Source organism: Amia ocellicauda, chromosome 15, assembly GCF_036373705.1.
Source record: "Amia ocellicauda isolate fAmiCal2 chromosome 15, fAmiCal2.hap1, whole genome shotgun sequence".
In the NCBI taxonomy this organism is placed as follows: domain Eukaryota; kingdom Metazoa; phylum Chordata; class Actinopteri; order Amiiformes; family Amiidae; genus Amia; species Amia ocellicauda.
The window spans coordinates 7,066,820-7,088,613 of NC_089864.1; the positions used below are offsets into that span (position 1 = coordinate 7,066,820).

General features: G+C 37.7%; 1 protein-coding gene across 3 annotated transcripts in view; it reads left to right on the plus strand.

The window, feature by feature from the left end:
- Positions 1-21,794, plus strand: part of LOC136771849 (chemokine-like protein TAFA-5) — a 96,428-nt gene that overhangs the window by 23,548 nt on the left and 51,086 nt on the right. Inside the window, exon 1 of one of the 3 annotated variants that reach the window (XR_010822382.1) lies at positions 11,430-12,414. The exons of the other annotated variants lie outside the window; for them this stretch is intronic. The gene's annotated coding sequence lies outside the window, so the exon portion shown is untranslated. Of the gene's footprint in view, positions 1-11,429; positions 12,415-21,794 lie in introns of those variants that run through there. 3 annotated transcript variants of the gene reach the window in all.

Here is a 21,794-nt window from a genome sequence, read left to right on the forward strand (position 1 = left end):
TTCTTTTTGCTGCAGTGCTAGCTCTCTCTCGGTTGCTGGCAGATGATGCAAGAGAACCACAGGGAGAAATCTGCATACAAATGTGATTTTTAGAGAGGCAATTTACACATGTTGTTTATGGATTTGGAACTTTAAAATAGGCAAATAAATAAATAAGTCGATCGATCAATTGATACACATGGAAACCTCCGCATGAAAATGTACAAACATGTAAATGGCTGGTGCTTTCAGAGACTACACCTATAATGGATACATTTTCTCATTATGTTGCATATGTGAGTGTTTTATATCAGAGCTTTATAGGTTTTATGATGCAGCTGATATACTATTATGTGCCACTCAAAATTGGGCTACTACTTTTTTAACAGTAGGCTAAAACGTGGGGACAGAACAATGCATGCACGGTATGGATTTGGACTCTATCGTTTTTGTTCCCAACTTCAGTCATAAAGTCTCTCTATCTTCTATTTCCTTTTATTTTATTTTCTCTTCGTGGAGGGGAGTTCATGCCTCTGTGAGCCTGCAATAGGATTCAATATATCCCATCTTGGAGGCCAGCAAAGAGGGTGGCATCCTAATCCCATAGTTGGATCATGTCAGAGCAGTGACAGCTGTGTCTTTTTGGGGAACCAGAATCAATGTTGTCTTTTCGGAGGTGGAGGGAAACTTCAGGACTTGATAGGAAGACTTCTCACTGATAAATAGGTATTATGTATATAAACACACTTAATTCAAGGGACAGGTTTGTTATGATATGATGAATGTCCTGGAGAAACTAAAAATAAAGAAATTACAATTTCATGAATGGAAGTCTGCTCACCCCCTATATGAGAGTATATCATGGTACGCTCCTAAGGTCAGTGTGACTCAATGAATACCACTGGAGTATAAGGATAATGTTACTTTTATCTTGAAACTGGCAGTTGGGTCAATGTTTTGATTTGACCCAAGCCTATGTAAATGTTATCTTTGTTGGGTTGAACGTATAATGTATGCAACATTATGTCCCTCTGCGCATTGATTTCAAGGGGTAATTTGTCAGGATAGGTCAAAGCTCGATCCCAAATCTGCTACATATTCGTTACATCCATGCTAACAAATGCAATATCCTTTCAATGAAAGCTGAGTGGTAGAAAAACAAAATCCTATAGCTGTAGATTGATTTTAGTTTTAAAGTCATGTTTTTTATATATCATCTGTTTTTGATTTTCACATACACTCACCTAAAGGATTATTAGGAACACCATACTAATACTGTGTTTGACCCCCTTTCGCCTTCAGAACTGCCTTAATTCTACGTGGCATTGATTCAACAAGGTGCTGAAAGCATTCTTTAGAAATGTTGGCCCATATTGATAGGATAGCATCTTGCAGTTGATGGAGATTTGTGGGATGCACATCCAGGGCACGAAGCTCCCGTTCCAGCACATCCCAAAGATGCTCTATTGGGTTGAGATCTGGTGACTGTGGGGGCCAGTTTAGTACAGTGAACTCATTGTCATGTTCAAGAAACCAATTTGAAATGATTCGACCTTTGTGACATGGTGCATTATCCTGCTGGAAGTAGCCATCAGAGGATGGGTACATGGTGGTCATAAAGGGATGGACATGGTCAGAAACAATGCTCAGGTAGGCCGTGGCATTTAAACGATGCCCAATTGGCACTAAGGGGCCTAAAGTGTGCCAAGAAAACATCCCCCACACCATTACACCACCACCAGCAGCCTGCAAAGTTGCTCTTCTATCAGCTTGAATCAGTCGGTCCATTCTCCTCTGACCTCTAGCATCAACAAGGCATTTTCGCCCACAGGACTGCCGCATACTGGATGTTTTTCCCTTTTCACACCATTCTTTGTAAACCCTAGAAATGGTTGTGCGTGAAAATCCCAGTAACTGAGCAGATTGTGAAATACTCAGACCGGCCCGTCTGGCACCAACAACCATGCCACGCTCAAAATTGCTTAAATCACCTTTCTTTCCCATTCAGACATTCAGTTTGGAGTTCAGGAGATTGTCTTGACCAGGACCACACCCCTAAATGCATTGAAGCAACTGCCATGTGATTGGTTGGTTAGATAATTGCATTAATGAGAAATTGAACAGGTGTTCCTAATAATCCTTTAGGTGAGTGTAGGTCCCACTTTGATTTGCTGTCAATCACAAATTAAAACTGCAATACCTGCAGGTAGATTTGTGTTTGACAAAGTATTCTTCCTTCTACTATTATGCAAACCCACCATCAACAATTGTATTTTAATTGGCATTTAGACTGGTCAATTTGGCAGAGGACGCTGAATCTGTTTTTAGGTCTAGAAGTCTGTATTGCTATCATAAGCTAATACAAAATACATAAAAACAACAACAGGTCATACAAAATAAAATTGTACTTGGAATATCTACGAAAAAGATTTCAGGAATCCTGTGATGGGGCTCAAAAACCATAAATTAGGAGGGATGATATCAAACCCTGCATGATAAAGTGAGAAGATACTGCATTAGATAAACCACATTCTTTGTAACAAGTCTATAGCCAGCAGCCAAGAAGAATCGTTTTGTGCTACAGCGCCTGATACATCTGCAGTACAAAGACCCGGCGACGGTGCCTTTTCTCAGCCCGGGGATACAGATGATTTGCCCATGTATACTGATATTGATGGGCCAGGTATGCCTTGGATAAATCTTTCCTCCACAATTCATACTTTCGAGTTCTCACTCCGAGTTGACTGGTGGAATAGGCATGATGGGTTTCTGAGGAGCGAGATGCAATAGGCTGCTATTTCATCTACTTATCTGATAACTACAAACATGTCACCTTTCTTTTTATTACTATTATTATCACCGTGCCTATATAGATCCTTGATAGAATCTAAACCTTAAATATGGACAGGGTTGCATAAGGTGGCTTATAAAATACTTGCTCAGCGAGCAAGAGAGGTTTCAAATTTGAAAATGGCAGGGTATGTTCTTTTGGAGATAAACAGGGGGGAGGAAAGCTCAGCAAATCCAGGTTTACAGAGGTCATAAATGTCACACACCCAGTCATGTATTCGGCGAACATTTAGACAGTCATTATCACTCGGGCACATATGCTGGATGAGATTACATTTCTATCTTATCTATTTGCGGTCTGTTTTCGGTTGATGCATAAAAGGCATTGGGACTTTTGTGAGATATATTTCACTTGATGGCTTATCACTTTCAGTAAAAGCATGACAGGTTAAATTGGTGGCTACATGTTTATGGAGAAATTGAAACTGAAAGTTGTAAGTAAGAATACTATACAGAACGTCAGTCATAATAGAGAGCTGATATACGTGCCAGGGGTATTGCCACCGAGTTTTCATAACACTGCAAAATAATGTATCAGCAACCCAACCTGGGAACCAAAATCCCACCAAGTCTAAACAGTCATGTGAATGTGCTGATTTTTTCACATTGAAACCTCATATCCTTATAATATTATAAAGTTTTGTTAGTGTAAAGTATGACTGGAAACTGCCTACACATTTGAAAGTGTACATTGGTTTTCCTTTCCTATTATTGGTTCATTGTCTTACAACTAGACTACATTGAAGATCTTCCTATTATTTTAGCGTACCGTCTACACTGCAGGACCAAATGTAAATCTTAAGTATTTGAATGCAAGATGTTGTCCCATTTCTGAACAGATAACACAAACTAGAGAGAAAGAGAGATATTTCCCATTGCAAATCTGATTCCTGCAGGTCTGATTATATGCATATATAGTGTCTATTATGAAGAGTTACAGAGTTACAGCAGGCCAGAGAAGGTATTGTTTGTGATTATTGTCAGAGGTATGCGGTACATTATCTTATCTTATATTTAAAATTATTGATTGACTGTTAAATGGAGCACTTTCACAATGGGTATTGTATGTTAAATAGCCATAACTTTAGGGAATCTGTAACTGTCACTTTTCTTCATGAGAGCACAGTGAGAGTTATATGACTTGGCAGCATCTCTTCTCTTCTTGGAAATTTCGAGTTGTAAATATCTCAGTTGCATCTGCTGGGAAAGCAGTCCAAAATGTTACCACTCTTTCTGCAAGAAGCTTCCTTCCACCGTCTGCCTTGAAACACAATTTCTACTGTTTCTACCCACGACCCCGGTTTTCTCATCTGTTACCGAAAGCCATACCTTAATTAATTAATGCAGAGACTGACCGACAAGAAGACAGATATCTGAAGCAAGAATTGATGTGATGAAGGGATTTCAGAAAGTGTTCAATCTTTAGATTCCATATCTCATTCGTATGATATCTATTATTAGACATAAATCTAAAGAGTTCTTCAGTACCAACAACGTTTGATGATGTTGTTCTGGTTCACGATTCCTATTTGTTTGAAATCATTTTAGTTTTTTTTTACTGAAATTATAATATCATGTATTTCACATGAGCATGAATTAAGTTTCTTGTTGGAAGGCTCGTGATTTGGAAGCAGTTGGAGAATTAACAATCCTTCCATAGCACTTAGTGTGATAATCTTTCATTTTCATATTCTCTGAGGTCCAATGCTTACTTTTCAAAGCCGTGTTTTAAATCACTGTGAGTGCTGTTGCCATATGTACTGGTCAGCATAAACATATTGCTATCATTATATGTATTGCCAGTGTCATCTGTGTAATGCGTGGTATTGCCAAATTAGGATTATACTGAAAAGCTGGCAGCAGAGAAGATAAACTATTTAAAGCCTTGGCAATAAATGTCTTAAACAGAAGTTTTTTTGATGATTGATGTTTTTGGATATCATTGCTTTTCTTCCATCTTCAATAAATACTAGGGTTTTTACAAGTAGATTTTTGTGACCATTTGAATATACACGCTCCAGTTATTTCTCTCTGTTCTGCTTTCCACACCATCGAGAAAAACAAATGATTTGTTTATGTAACAGAATCACAGCAGGTAATGATTAAAGGAAAAGCTCAGGTATGTTTTGTCCTGTTCTTAGTCTAGAAAAAAAGGAGATTTTCCATTTTAACTCTGAAAAATCACCTTGAATCTTTACAGTTTTCTACGGGCTGATTCCTCAAGCTCTGTATGGATATACCTGATAAATAAACATAGTTATCTTTCAGGTCAAAAATAGCTCCCAAACAGGACATTGTACACAGAACAGGAAGTAGTGAAAAACTCATAAACAAAGCTGCTGATTGTCCGGTCTGTGCTGTCACTCAGACAAGCCCCTCCTCCTGTCTGGTTTATCTATACATTATTGTGTTTCTACTAAAAGAAAAACTATTTTATGTTTCACTGGCCACAGTCTTTGGCTGAAAATTTGGCAGCTGCCCCCTTCCCTGCTGTGTCTATGTCTTTCTATATATATGAACCAATTTATACTCCTTTGTTTATTACTTACTTTTAATAACGTTGCGGGGCTCTGTGTCTGTTTTTCTGAGAATGTTTTGCATTAAAACACTTGTTTACTTGCTAATTCAATTGCTTGTTATCTTGTTGTTGTAATGTAATCCCCTTTTCTTTCAGGGTTTGGAGTGTGGGCCCTGTGGCGGCACCTGCTTCTGGTTGTTGTGTTACTAATGTTTTTCCTTTCGCTTCACTAGAGTCTCAGGACCCCTTTCGGGCTCCCTGCTTTTGATTGTGTTTTGTCCCCAGTTGAGCTCGCTCCTGGAGTAATTGCCTTTCAGAGTCGTACCTGGGCCCCTTGGAGGCCCCCAGCTCCTGTATATTGTTCTAGTCCGTAGTGAGATACTATCAGTGTAGGTTACAGGCCTCTGATTTCAGCACTGTCAGTCAGGATCTTGACTCTGTAGTTGTGTACTTTATTCACATATCCTTGCTCCAGAAATACAGTCCACTATGATGTAAAATACAGGATTTTATAATAACAGATCTGGGACCAAAGTGTAAGCGTAGTGTGCTGCTCACTCTGCTGTGTTACAGGTAGGTTTGTTATGAATTATTAAGGCGTTCTGCCATATTTATAAGTATGCAGATTTTTTCACTACTGTGGAGCTTCTACTTGGCTCCTCTCCCTCTGCCTTGGGCTCCACTTCCTCAGACAGCATCAGCTCCCCTGCATGCCTGCCTCAACAATGTCGGTGCCTGGCAAAGGTGTCTTCTGTCTCGTGTGTAGTTACAACTCCACACAACCTGACCGCCCTCCCGTCCCCTGCCGCAGCAGCTCGTAGACGTGTGAGGAGGGCTAGGCCGAGGCCGAAGCCTGGCCCCTGAAGGCCTCCGTGTGTCTGTGACCCGGCCATCCTCTCACCTGCAACTCTTCAATTGGAAACACAGCACCGACGACACCTGGGTGGTCCAGATTATAATCAGCTGTCCCCTGCAATTTCACTCCTGCAATCCTCCCCCTTCTGACCACACTCTCACACAATTGTCAATACAATAGTTAAATGAATGATTTTCGTGGACTGAATATTTCTTCTTAGAAAGGTAGAGGCTATGATCAAGTGATAAATGCGGTTCATCACACATGTACAGGAATGATACAAATGTTAGAATTCTACACGTTTAGGTAAATGTCTTTAACGGCTGTGAAATGATACAAAACAGAGCAGTCTCTGTTGAGCTAATGTTATTGTACTGAGTGTGTTGCTCTTGTTGCTGGTAGCTCTTGCGGTGGAGGGGAGCTTTGTGTAAGAATACCACAGTTTAATTGGCTGTTAAAGAAACCATTTGTTCCACAATGAGAAATTACACTTTGACAATACATGGGTTGGAGGACTTTATGAAAAAATCAATGCAGTGGGATTTTAGCAGAATATCTGATTTCATAGCACTTCATTATTTACAGTTTGTTCATCTTTCCCAGTTCACCAGTGCAGGTCTGTGACAAACGGGATACGTTTTAGCTCATAATTGTGCTATTATAATCTATAAATACTGGATGGCACTGTATCAGCTGTTTTAATTTAGTTGACATTTTTTTTTATTTCATAAACCCTTAAAAAGATTAGATGAAGTTTACTTAACATTAATAAACAATGGTTTCTTCCATTCTGGATATTTTTAAATCCAATATTTTGAGGTGTATATTGTGGTTTATTTTCCAACCAAATTTATTTTAAAAATACATTATCATTTTTTAAATACATCCATCGATATTTCAATTCTTACAGGTGGGTTTGTTCAGTTCAGTACTATATGCAGCGGTTTGTAAAAGATCGCAGCAATCTACATTTGGGGCTTGCAGTCAAATGGTGAATTTGACCATATTTAATGTAATTATGTAAATGCTGATTGATTAAACAACAGCCCAAGATTGGCATACAGTAAAGTAAAAAAAATGTGTTTGTCTTAATTGCTTACTGCACAATTTTTCAAGTTCATTATCAGTCAGGGTGTAAGCAAAACTCTCGCTTTGCTATCGTATCAATTCAATATGTGTTGGCCAAGTATGGGAAGTCTCTAGTAACCCATTACACTGTTAATGTAGGTTACACACAAACAGCCAAAGGCATCAAAAACTGTATGACCTTCTGATGGATTGATAAATAAGAAAGCTTCACCAATTATTGAAAGATACATGTAGATTTTAACAACAGAAAATGTACTCATATCTCATATGATCCAGAAGTAATAGCCTGTTTTATTTATGTATGTATTTGTTACTCATATTAGGTAAGTCACAGTTCAGAGAAGTTCTTGACGACTGAGTGTTCAAAGAAAATCCAGCAAGACCACCTAACCTACATTTTCTGGCAAACTCTAGCAACGATAAGTGCTTACAGCTGAATAGAGCATTAGTCACTTTGTGGCTAAGTATGACACATTTAAAAAAGCATTTCAGTATTTGTTTTAATGTACATACATACAATGACAAAAGAACCATTGACTTGAAGAGGAGCTGATACGTCGAATGTATGACCAGATGGACTTTCAACGGGATGTGATTGGCAGACCATAATCCACCACTCCAACCACTCAATAGACTTCAAATATCAGTAAATGACTGGTTCCATCGGTAATTATCCTATAATGTAAAATAGCTTCTGTTGCCCTCTGTAATTTCCCACAAGGCCGGTTCAATGAAAGTAACGTCAAAAAGGTGAGCACTTTACAGCAAGAGCAGTTAATTTTTGGTCACAGGGCACGGCCTGCACGTGGTGTAGGCTCATTCCCATGCACGGAGGCTCTCGTTTATTCCAGGGGGATGTCAGGGTATGCGCATTGTCAATACTCCCACACATAGCTGCAAATTAATGCAAAAAACACACCACTATTTCACTTGACAGAGCAAGTCATATGTGTTTATGTGGCAGGAGTTTCAAACATCCTTTATTTTGAAGTGTTTATGTTCATTTGAATACTATCTTTTATTTTTTTTAAGTGCGGGTGTTTTCCACAGATGCCACCGAGCAGTTTACAGTGTTTTAGCACATATTTTAGCCCAATCCAGAACTTACCTACAGTGAGAATTTGCAGCAGGGTGTGTAAGATTTGGTGCAGAACACCATATTGATGTGTGATTGTGTTGGGTTAGCGAAGAAACTTTTTAAACAATGTCCACAGCTATTTGCTCAGTCTCAGGGCTCAGCCGTTCATAACAGTGCCCAGTGAAGCTTTCTGAGCACCATGACTGGGTGACTGGTGATGGGAAATGTGTTGTGTCTTTCTGAAGTGAAGATGTTGTAGCTGGGTGGGTGTCCCTCTTTACTTCTGGAGAACATATAAGGCTGCTTTTTTGGTTTGTCTGGTCCTGTGCGTTTTGTTTTGCTCGTCTGGTTGACATCGGTTGGAGATTCCTACAAAAATGCATTACTCAAGACCTTTTCTCTCTGTTATGCCTGTCCGTACGCTACCACAGATTGTGTACGAGAAGCCACACACAATCGCACAATGCTTCAACCTTGAGGTTTCTTCGGCAGGCAGAACAACTCTTGATTCACTAGTATTGTCATTGCATATGCCTCTTCATGTGCGATCCTCTGTCGGTCGGGTGTCTCTGGTGGAGCTGGTTCTTTTGCTTTGTTATTCTACAGCTATTATCGTGGGAATCAGGCTTGTGCAGGGATCAGAAGATCAGGAGATGACTAATTCTTACCATAATGCAAGTGTAGCAAGTAGGGCTAACCAAACAAAAATAAAGCATAAAAAAGATGCAGAGGCAAAAACAACAACTTTCTTAAATGTATATATATATATATATATATATATATATATATATATATATATATATATATATATATATATATATACTACGGAAGTAAACACAATTATAACGATGAATTATTTTTACTGAAGTGAGGTTATGTTTGTAAAACTAAAATGTAATTACAGTAGAATGTTCTCTGTAAATCATTTAATACAAATAATGGATTAACTTAAAAAAAATCAATACAAGACTTTAACAACAGTTTAGTAATACACCTCAAAGCTAATTATCTCTTCCATTATAGACTGGCAGGCACAAATTATGCAGATGTCTTAAAATGTTAGTGAAAACAATAGCAAAGCAAGGAACAAGCTGAATAAACTTTCGTTTTTTATGCAAATGCATTAGCCATTCCAAGAGAAAAACACAACACAGAATATACTTTATACTTTGTAGCACAGAGGTTTCTCATCAATCTGTCCCCACTCATACGTGGGCACAACATCTAATCTCAATAGAAAATAAAACATCATAATATCACCTATTTATGTCAATTCAGTCCAGATAATCTCTCAGGGTATCAGTATGCAGGATTTATTATTTTCTTTCTATCTTTCTTTAGCAGACACCCTCACACACAAAAAAGTAACGAGGTCAGTAAATACAATAAGTGCAATACAACATACAATAAGCATGCATCCTTGTGCAAATTAGCTTAAACAAGTGCCGAATAATAAAAGGGTTCACATCCCTGGTGTGTGCCAAGGGGGAGGGCAGATATAAGTACAGAAGTACTTACAGTAATATGGTTAAAAGTGCATAAGTACATAAGCAATCAGGAGCCAAAGGGAGCAGTGCAATCAGATTGTGTGTGAGTGTGCCGAGCTGCCCCAGAGATGATACCCTTTATGGTGCCAGCAATGAAGGTTGAGGCTTGCAATCTCCTTTGGGTCATTGTTTTGCTGGGACAATAATCCTCTTTATTTCAATTCACTTCTCTAAAAGTACTGTATTATGCGGCTGAATTGAATTGTCTTTCCTCCTTGGTGTCACCTGCTCTCGTCATTTTGTGTCTTGAGGTTGGGGGAAAATATTACCAGTTGTAGAATCTATTAAAAACTGTTTGTCAATCTTTCATCTATTTCCTTCTACAGTGGAGCTGACAAGTTCAGCCATTTTATAACTGGTCCAGAACTCCAGTGATTCTTTGTCCAGTCTTTATGGTTAAATTTTGAAACAAAGACCTACTTTCCCTTCTGTTTCCATTGCATCAATAAAGCGACCAACGTGAAATAAATACATGCTCCAAGTATCGGTTGTTGTTTTAATATTCCAATGCACACTTTATTTAAATACACTAATACACTAATTATTAGATATTTCCAACGTAGAAGATGGAAATAGAAATTACTGATAAAATGAAACAAATATAGAGACAGTGCGTTAATTGTAAGCAAAGAATGATCAGATACTTTTCTTCTTCAGTTTTCTAAACCTGCTTAATGTTAATAAATCCATGGGAGGCGCCAAAGCTTTAGCTTTGTTTCACCCTGGAACAGCACCGTTTTCAAAATGGTATCTCAGAGCTCAAGTTTGCAGCTTTAGCCGAAATAGTTCCTACAGTGTGAGCCACACTATTTGTATTTCACACACGTGGCTCATAAGACATAGTTACGTGCATGATTAATCTAATGAGTCATATAAATATAATAATCCACAACACTTAACGCGACCAGAAGGAAATCTACATATTGCTTTTAGGACGCACTATTAAAAATAAAACCATGCATGTGCAATTATCTCATGCCTGTTAAAGAGATACAGATGCATGCATGGGATTTGGTTCTGCATACAAATCAATGGATTTGCAACATTGCTGGGGAGTATAATTTAGTAGGAAACAGTTTATTAGCAGGCTGATTTATATGGTAGCTACCTTAATCATCTGTTGGATACAATAATAGCTTGTTTCTTTCCCCCCGGTGTAACTGTTGCTTTTTATGTAAACAAGCAACATGATCAGTGTTGTGCAGGGTTGTTTCAGCACTGGGAATACACTGAGACAACTTGTGCATGTTTTTTTTTCCTGGCGCTGGGATTTATAAGCTCCTGATTTAAATATGAATATGTGGATATTGTCACTTCTGTATGTGACACGCGTCCTAACATGCGGGTATTGGATTTGTAGCCAGTGCATAGCTACCCAGGTAACAGTTTGACATTGCACCGGCGTTGTTAATCGTTGCAGAAACGTTGTGTGTTACTGGGGTATAACTTGTATCTGCCAGCGTCTGGGAGAGACACACATTTCAGAGGCATGACGTCAGCGGGAGAGCGGAGAGAAAGTCGCGCCTGGATCTGCGGCGTTTAAATAACAGGGGCAAGTCTGGGTAGCTGGCAAAGAGTGAGAGATCAGCCTGCAACACACTGGGCATTCATTGCAACTTCTCTTTATTCCGACGAGCAATCGGGACTGCACAGCGCACAGCCAACCGGTTTGAAAGCAAGCAAGAGAAATATACCTAGACATGGGCATTTGTGCAGCCACTTGCGATCATGCCAGACGCGTCAGCCCGAGATGCGAGGAGGAATTGAATCCAACTGGAAAAAAAAGTCTCCAAGAGGGAAACTACAGCGAAGTGAAGATGGATGCATGTTAACACAGCAGCCCCGGACTGGAAGATGTATCCCCATGCGGAGGAAACAGCACATTAATTTGAAGCATTTGCTGCACAGGGACATGGTGATGCAAGGCGGGTTGTGCGCCCGGGTGATGTCTGCGATCCTGCGCGGAGAGGTGTGAGCTGTGGGCACTGAATCCCGGTGCCAGCCTTTACAGAAGAGCCCGCAATAACTGGGGATCTGGCAGGTGAAGGTGAATATTGTCGTGAGAGACTCCCTCCCTTCAGGGATGCTGACGATGCGCATTTCCTTCGGGATTTTAATTGAAAGGTTGAGAAGTTTGCACTTTTTTTGTCCGTATTGCTGGACAACACTTTGATGCGTTTGAGCTCCTGTAACGCAGGGGAAACGACTGAATAAAACGCGCAGAGGACATCCGTGGATTGCCCCCGTTTGGATGTTTTTTTTTTTTTTTTGCATTGTTTTTCTTTCCAGTGCGTAGTGAACTAGGATTGGGATTTTAAGGTGTTTTTTGTTGCACAGGATGGATGTCCCATTAATCCTGTGAAGATCCCTGGCTCGGCTTGGGGGGTGTTTGAGTTGCAGACCACGATGCAGCTCCTCAAAGCGGCGTGGGCTTTAGCGGCAGCGGCAATCTGCTGTTTTGTGATTTTTTTCATCCACTCCCAGTTCCTTAAAGAAGGTAATTGCTTAATTGATTTCTCACGCTTGTGCAAGGATAATGCTGCACCCGTTTGGCAATCTCTCGCTGTTGAAGTGCCTAATGTTGATCTTATTGCTTCTTTTTTATATATATAAAATTGGCAGTAAGTACCTGACAGCTTTAACTGTTACTTTTTAAAGCAACATCATCACCATGGAAAATAGATTTTATACAGCCCACCCCCCTAAAAAACACAAACAAGACCAGACAAGATGCAATGCGTACATAATTATTAATTGGATTGTGTGTGTGTGTGTGTGTGTGTGTGTGTGTGTGTGTGTGTGTGTCACAACAGGTACAATAGGATATGGACAATGTGATATTGTAACAATCTCATGATACATTTCATGTGCAACTAATAGGGATTCATGCAAATTCGATGATAATGTGAATTAACTTGTACATTAAAATGAGAGAGGACAAAAAATGAAACGAAGCAGATTATTTCTCACGCTATTCTTCAATAGATGGCACTAGAGTCTTTCTAAAGGGCACCACTGGGGTCAAAATGCAATTATTTCCTTATTATTATAGCCACGTTTTCAATAGATAGACGTGCTTCCCAATAGACTCCGGTTTTATTGTCGTTTATTTATTACACATTTGATCTGCAGCTTTCATTATTGTTCAGATATATACATACCGTGTTTAGAAATGAAGCAAATAATAAAAACTATTTTGTTACAATTTTAAGAATCGTGCATCTATATATCTGTCTATCATCGTGTAACGATATTTATTATAGCAGAGAGCTACGGTTTTCTTCATGTTTTAAAGAATTGCTCTGTGGAATTACTGCTTGTTATAAATGCAAAAGGCATTTATCAGATTTATATTGAGTTTGTTCTTTGTGTTTTTTATTTTTCTAGCGCATTGTTGTCCTAAACAGTGAACAAATAAACGCAACCGGGGAATGCAACAGTTACTTAAGGATTGTTTTTATTGCTGTTGTTGTTTTCAGCATTGGTGATGTATAGCAAAACAGACATCCTACAATGTAATTTAATTTGGCATGATACACACACACACACACACACATATATATATATATATATATATATATATATATATATATATAAAAGTATCTTAAAATTGTATTTTCACAACTTGATTATATTTGCAGCTTCCCTGGCAGTCGGGCTGAATACAATGAACAATCGTCACTTGTTCCTGGTTGAGTGGGAAGCTTTTTAAAAGGCCATTTTTATTTCTGTGTTGTGGTGGACAGGGAGAATGGGTGTTGTGGGGTGCCACTTTTCCACACTTGGGCCTTTGTGTGAAAATGCAGGTCATTCGTTGGCTAATCCTTCCCCCAGTGTCCATTCTATCTTTCCGGGTTGAAAAGGGATCCTAAGCTGTCAGGCAAGAAAGACCCATTGTGATCTGTAATTGCAGTTCCATGCCTGTCTTACATTTGACAGAAGAGATTTAGTGGGATTTCACAACTTTGTTAGAGTACTAAAATCGCTAAGTATTTATTTATTTCTTCTATGGGGAGGGTTAAGCATGAGTTGAAGTGGCTCTGATACTACTAATAAGAACATTTAGAAAATGGGCCCACTTTTTAAAATAAAATTATTCCACTCAATAAAAAGGATTTAGCAAGATCACAGATAATAAGTGTAAGTTGCCTATTTACTAAAATAAAATAAATGATATTTCTTTATTAGATAGTAGATTGTTTATATATATATATATAAATATTGTTTAAACGCTCCCCCATTTTGTGATACAAGCTATTCACTTGTGTTTCCTAATTGACAGTTTTTGATTATGGTAATTGTGTATTTATGTATTGTGATATGTGTATTATTGTTTTCATTCTTTTTTTCAAGACTTCTCTAGGTGGTAGTATTGATGTAAATGCTGTAAACAAATGTAGTTAACACTACACAAAGTTAGTGTATGATTTCTTTAGCAGATACTACTACAAAACATCATGTAAACAACCAACCAAACACATACAATACTTAGTGGGTTTGTACTGCATTGTTTTACATCTATCACACAGTGTATGTCATGAATATATTTTGGCATTGTGATTTTTAATAATCATTTTATAAATAATCATTATCATATTTTTAAATAAACTATGCATTTTCTCAAAGTAAACATGTAAACAATAATATAATATCATATATATATATATATATATATATATATATATATATGCAGTCATGTTTACTTTGAGAAAATGGTTTAGAAGTCATGAATATACATGAACGCTAATTAGACACCTGAATTGCAATGTGGCCCATATTTGTAGTCTTCTAATGGTTGAAGAACTTAAATAATCGCATTACAGGTGCAGCATTACAAACAGACAGTATAATGCTGGTGGCAAGTAGGTTAGTAATACTAGGAGTTGCACAGGTATTATTGGCTTATTTTCTTCATAGCAAACCTCAGTAATGCATGTTTTAGAGAAAAAAAACATGGAGGAACAAATATAAGGAATTAATCTGTAATTGATCTTTCCAAAGTCAAGATTCAGTCAAAGGTTATACTACTCTAATAATCATGCTTAATAAATGTCAATAGGTAGCAGAGATATGATGTAATTAATTATGTGCCTTAGGAGACAAGTGTATCAATAGAATGATTTCCATGTCCTTTTATGGTGTTGGAAACTGCAGTGTGCGTTCAAGACAAAATTATGTTAAAGCCATGATTTCTTAATGGGTTTTTTTTCCAAATAGACCTTCTATGTATGTGCAGGAAGTGGCAAACAATTGATTTCCCTGCAGATGAACCCTATTAGTATCCCTGCAACGATGCACCAGTCGTGGCATTGGTGGCTTCCCGAAACCTCATCGCTGAACATTTGCATGCATCTCTGCTTAATATGGGCTGCAAATTTCCTTGTTGTCTGTTTGGCAGTTCATTTCTTCAAGTTCACGGCCTGGCAGGGACCTCAGGCATGTGACTGGAATTCACTGAGGCGCGCTGAGTGCGGCTCCGGCAGGCCCGGGGTCACTCTGTCTTTGTGCTCAAGAGGGAGGCCGCTGCCCGAGCGAGAGTCGGGCTGAATGGAGGGGGATTGAGATATCCGAGTCCAGTTAATCCAGGTCGTCTGGATCAGGAGCCGGCTTTCACTGGCTCGGGGACGTGTGTGACCTCCCCTCTTCGTCAGCCAATCCCTGTCGCAAAGTGACACGAGTTACCTGCTGGCACTTGAGGAAATACATACCAAAGGGTCGGCCTGCATCGGCAGACCAATATAGCTGTGTCTAGTATTGCTTACAACACATAGCTTACCTTGCAAGCTTTCTGACTATACATTTTAAATATCTATTAAGTATATTCTGCAGCTGTGTACTTTTTTGTGTGCATGTTCATATGAAGGTGAAACCAAGCAAACGATGGAAAAGCACTGAAAGAAAAGGCTGTCATACATCATGGAGATTAAATCTCAACCTCCTGAATGAATGCACCAAATGACACTTGAAAACAATCTGATTAAAATGTTAGCGTCCATAATGCCATCGTTAAACGAGTCTTAGCATAATATTTTAACAATTCTAATTGAAAATGGCCTTTTTATAAAATATTTGTTGGCACCCATTACACACTGAAAGCGTAAGTCCAGCATAAAACAGCTGAGATGAAAAATCTCACCATAGATAATCGCTGAGTAATAGTATATGTGATTTACAGATGGAAAGCTTTTTCATTACCGAATACAGTTAAATCTCTTCAGACAGAAATATAAAGCCTTTCAGAAGAGGGATTTAGTCATTTTTCTCTTGAGTAATGCTTCAAGCTGAAGTGACATAAAGATAGTACTTTGCGTTTAAAGTACTAGTAATGCTCTTTAGTACATAAATGCAAATCAGCTTATCATTATTATACTTGAAACGGCTTTTTATCATAGTCAAACAACTTAAGCTGCTGATCTCTGAAAGTCAAGGACTGCCGTACTTCAGGACAGTAAGAAATTCAACAACTGTAAAATACGAATAGGGTTACAATTGTGATGTTGTTGTTATGGCTAATGTGACTTTAGTAAATAGTTTGAAAGAAAATCAACTATTGCATTTGTCAGGGAGTGTTGTAAGAAATGTATATTCAAATGCATATGTATTCATTTATTTATTTCAATCCAGTAAAGCTTTGAAAGTGATGTATTGGTGTTATACAAAACATAGTTTAGTATTGTATTGGCCTTCAACATTAAGATAAATGTATAATTAACTGTAATCTGCTTTCCATGACCTCTGTCTGACTTAGAATACTATTTAGGTTTATTTAAGAAACAATGTAATTCTGGTACTCCATTACGTACTGTTATGCTAATCTTAAGAAACACCACAAACTATAATTATTATCTTAATAATCAGATAATTCAGATATTCAGGGAAATAGTAACCCATCTTATTTTTTGCCTCAGATGTTCCCTGGAGAGTTTATTGATACGAGTGACAGTGTCTTTTGTTTGATGGAAGATTAAATTTGCTGTCAGGTACAGTGTTTATAATCTGTGATTGGTGGGTGGATTGAAGTTTTGATTTGGTCCTGGATGGGGGCTGAAAGGATATCTGCAACTGTTGCTAAAAGAATACAAAGTAATTTAACTAAAACCTATGCACACTCAGCCTATAATTACAGTCATATTGATGGTTATGCTTCACTGTGCTATAACTATACATGCTTGGCAATGAATAATACAAAAAACACTGCACTTGTACATAACACTCAGTTATAGCTTATCATAGAAATCCAGCAGCATCCATTATTAAAGTCTGCTCTCCGTGTCTGCATGCTATATTCGCAGCACATATTGCAAAACTGTTTTCTTATCAAAATGTATTTATATAAATAAGGAATATAGTTTTATATGTTTATTGAATTCCCTAACGTCTGTTGGGTAGGGACTGGAAACCTGAAATAAGGAATTAATTACATTTGTAGTTGAACATCTAATAATCATTTTCTAGTTTATTGGTAATTTGATCTGAATTCTGGGTAGTATTATAGTAATTCAGTAATACAGTAATACAGTAATATAGTAATACAGCTCCGGTGACAGTTAAAGAAAATTAATTATTAATTGTATTCTGAGCATTGCAAGCCTAGTAATGCATAGTTTGAATTTCATATCAGCATCATAACTGTATTAATGTAAAATCTGCTTTTTGGTGTTGACACTGCGAGACAAATGGAAAACGCGTTTGATTTTTTATGATCTTTACAGTGACCTGAATATAACATTTCCTGTGCTATTAATAGATGCCGAGATATTGGTGGTATGTAAATTACATGAAAGTAGAATGGTGACAGAAGAATGAAAGTCTAAGGCAAGATGAATTATAGTCTCAGATGAATGACAGCACCGAGTATTACTGGGGGGGTAAAATCTGTGAACTCTGTGAGTGTTGAGCATGATCTTGTGTGTGTGTGTGTGTGTGTGTGTGTGTGTGTGTGTGTGCGTCCGTGCATGTTTACTAAATCCCACTGTGATTATTTAGAATGTTTACTTCATTTGACCAGTTAGTAATGATGAGGAAGAGTTTTATTTTATTTTATGTTATTTCATTTTACATAATATCTCTTGAGGAAGAGTCAGGGGAAAAAAAGCCCTGATCTTTGAACCGCTGATCCAATCCTTTGCATGTTGAATACAGTCCTCTGCATCTCTGGAAATGTTATGCGTATGATTTAAGAGCATTCTAACTCCTAACGAGGTTTCTGTTTAATTACATTTGAAATGATTATGAACCTAAGACATAGCATAAAAAGCATCAAAGTAGTAAATCAGTGTTGAATGCATATCCAGTCAAGTGGAGAAAGTATAAATCTACTGTGCCTCTTCAGGACAGAAAGATTTAGGGAGAGGCCAACATCTGAACAGTTTTCATAGCTTCCTTTTTAGCTGTGAACACTGAAGCTTTCTTCTCAGTGAATGGGGATAAGTCTCCGTCTGAGGAACATATAGCAGCACAATGAGAAAGGAAAAAGACTGCAAAAGGGAGGAATGCAATAGCGTGACCTCTGAAAGTATTGGGCAGATAAGAAGACAACACTTAATGTGTCTTTCTGTACAACTATTCTTCTTGAATTCGCAATACTGAGTGTTCTGCCATGTAAATCGCATACATAGAGGATTGAAAAGGAAATATTCCACTTCTGCATATTTTAAATACTGGTGGTAGGATCTTGTTTCGATATTCAGAAGAATTTCGAGTCATGCAAATGGCCTAATCCGAAATGTGAGGTCTATCGAACACAACCCCCCATGTAGACTGTAAGTCAAGCTTAGATTGTATTGATGCTTCTGTGAACTTAGATCTCTATGATGCGCACAGCAACAGTTTATTTCTCTCCTTTAAAGACCCACCCATTCGAAACTAAGGTTATTCGTCAGTGAAGTCACAGACTCCGTTATGTCACGAGCTATAAAACATCAAGCCACTTCCTACATATGGCTTCTCTTTATGATACTTTTTTAATCCGGAGAGAATTAAAAAGAATACTAAAACTGCCATATAATGAATATCTCATATCAGGGAATGTCAAATTCTCTTACGTCCTCACCCTTGAATAAATTGCATGCCTGGTATAATTTTATCCTTTGTGCCTGCGATTGAGAAACAAGGCATCTTGTACCGTAAGAAGAAAGTAATATAATTGCTAAGCATATTCCACATTTATTCTATAATCTCATTATTCATGAGCTAAAGATGTTCACTGCATAGTAAAGCAGGGTTTCTTAATTTGTTCTTATTTAACACTCCTCTTTGCACTTTTCCTAATCACACCTTGCGGACATTGGTGATTATAGGCTTATTTTATGGAAGTTATGGGAAAAAAGTATTTTATTAATCAATCAGGGTAAATAAATTAATACATAAGTGATATGATTACTTTTAGAAGAATGACACATCTTGGGAGCTGCCCAGTACTACAGTTTGAAACAGTTGAAATGTTAAGCCCTGGTAGATCCTTCAAGACAAAATAAGATACTCATAATCATAATAATCATCATAATCGTAATAATCCACTAGTCCTTAAACAAAGACCTTCAATAAAATAATAGAGCAGCAGTTCATTCATTTTCCTAATCATACTGGTTGCTGATGTATGGAAGTGCCATTTCGAATATTAATCGATATGTTGTACAATCTTCAGAAATACAAGTTTAATCCATACAAACTCTCTTCTCCATTGATTCCAGTGTTCCTGCAAACGGATTGGGTATTTGGTGAAAGGTGTCACGACTGTCAGCTCTGATACTCTTCATTGGAAAGATGTTTCTTCTGTATTTGATGGCAGTTTCTTCCCATTGTTTAGTTCTCTAAGTAGACAAAGTCATGTTTAAAAATAGCATAAGTGTCTTTTTTATAAACGACAGTATATTCACATGGATTTTTATAGTGGCGTTTGAGTTGAGTTTTGAATGCAATAAATAGTACTTTCTGTGAAAACAACAATGGGATGCTTAAGAATGTCATCTTAAAAATAAAAAAAGCTTCAGAAACAGAATTAAAACTCTTATCACTGCTGTTTCAGTTGGGTAGCTTATATACATCTATATATGAAACAAAATGTTACAGATGCTCAAAATTATGTATGTAAAGCAAATGAAATATGCCAGGGTAGCACATTTCTTTTGCTGAGTAGACAATAAATCATTTGGTATATGCTATTACAAGCCCACGGACAATATCACACCCAATAAAACTAAATAAATAGACTTCCCAGATCCAAATATAAAACTGCCTCTGGTGCAATCAAATGGGAGAGGGAAACATTCAAATGTATGTGCTATTACAGCTATTTAGCTCAAGGCATCTCCGAGACACACCGCCATGTTTCAGTCTGCAGTGTTTCTGGCAGTGAAACATGTCTGACTGTAGCCAGACTTCTTTGCCCGTGAAGAGATTTGTTAGATTGTAATCATGAAAGAAATAATGAAAAAAATTGAATTAAAATGTAACAATTTTTTGTCTCTGTCCAACATGAAGGCCTATTCTCTTGTATGCAAATCTACAAGCACAGATTAACCTCATTATTGATAATGGAGGCCTTAGCAAAAGCCTCATAGTCCGCTTGGAATTCGCTCATCGGCGTCAAATCTGCGTATTTTTCATTTTCGAGGCTCGTTTTCACTGTGACTGCAGTCAGCCCTGTAGAAATGAATCTTGATGTGTTCGACGTGTGCCGTCTCAAACTCAAAAATCTGAGGGAAGATATATTACAGACCCGACCTCATAATGATTTGGTCGCTATTCCTTAAGGCACTGAAAAAGCTATTAAAATACTGATAAAACATCAATATGGTTATTAAACGATATGTTCAACATTAGCTACTGTGGATGGTTTTCTTACCATGACCCAGTCCCGTCAATAATCCACAGATCTTTCAGAAATTAGTCTGAGCCCATCTGGGTTTGACGTTATCTTCAAAAAAAAATTATGTTGACGTTCAGTGTAATATGTATACTATGTGTGTAATTAAATCAACCAGAAAATAGTTCCTTTCATGTTGCCACTAATATCTTTGACCTGGTATGACCTATGACCTATGAGCTATGAGTTTTTACAATCTGGAACAAACCCCCCAGCGATGTGGTTGATGCGACAATTCGGGAACATTCAAAAACAGACTGGATAGGATCCTTGGATCACTTAGTTATTAATGGACACCAAACGAGCGAATGAGTGATGGGGCGAATGACCTCCTCTCGTTTGTAAACTTTCTTACGTTCTTATGTTCTTATGACCTATAATGAAGTTTTACTGCACAAATATTGAGATTTATCACAACATTTTGACTATAGCTCTGAATGCAAACAATTCAAACAATACAAACACGAATTTACTGAAGGTTTACTGGGTTTATTGTATCTTCAATCACAACCCAGAGTGATCTTTAACTAGACTATTTGAAATCTATAGTCACCTCCAGAATTACTGGCACGCTTGATAAATATTTTCTTAAGACACAATAAATACAGCTCTTAATTGCAGTTTAAAAAAGAAAAGAAAAGCATTACCTTTTTCTATCTTTAACCCAAATCTCTTAATTCAGTCCATGCCCCTGGGTCCCGCTGCTGGCATTAGGCGTCCATGGACCTTTACAAATTAGGGCTCAGCTACAGGTAGAAAACAAATCACCGGTCTGACAATGATCCTCATTGGCCAAACTCTTATAGGCTTTGACTGCATGACTGGCCGGCCTACTGGCATTTTCCCTTTCGATCAGAGTTGCTCTTTGGATTTTGAAACTGGAAGGAGACTGCCTGACCAAGCCATCTTTTTATATTTGTAGTTGTTCTCCAGAATATCAGTGAGAATAGAAAGATTAATATCTAGATTGACTGATGCATTGATAGATAGATAGATTGATAAATTGATAG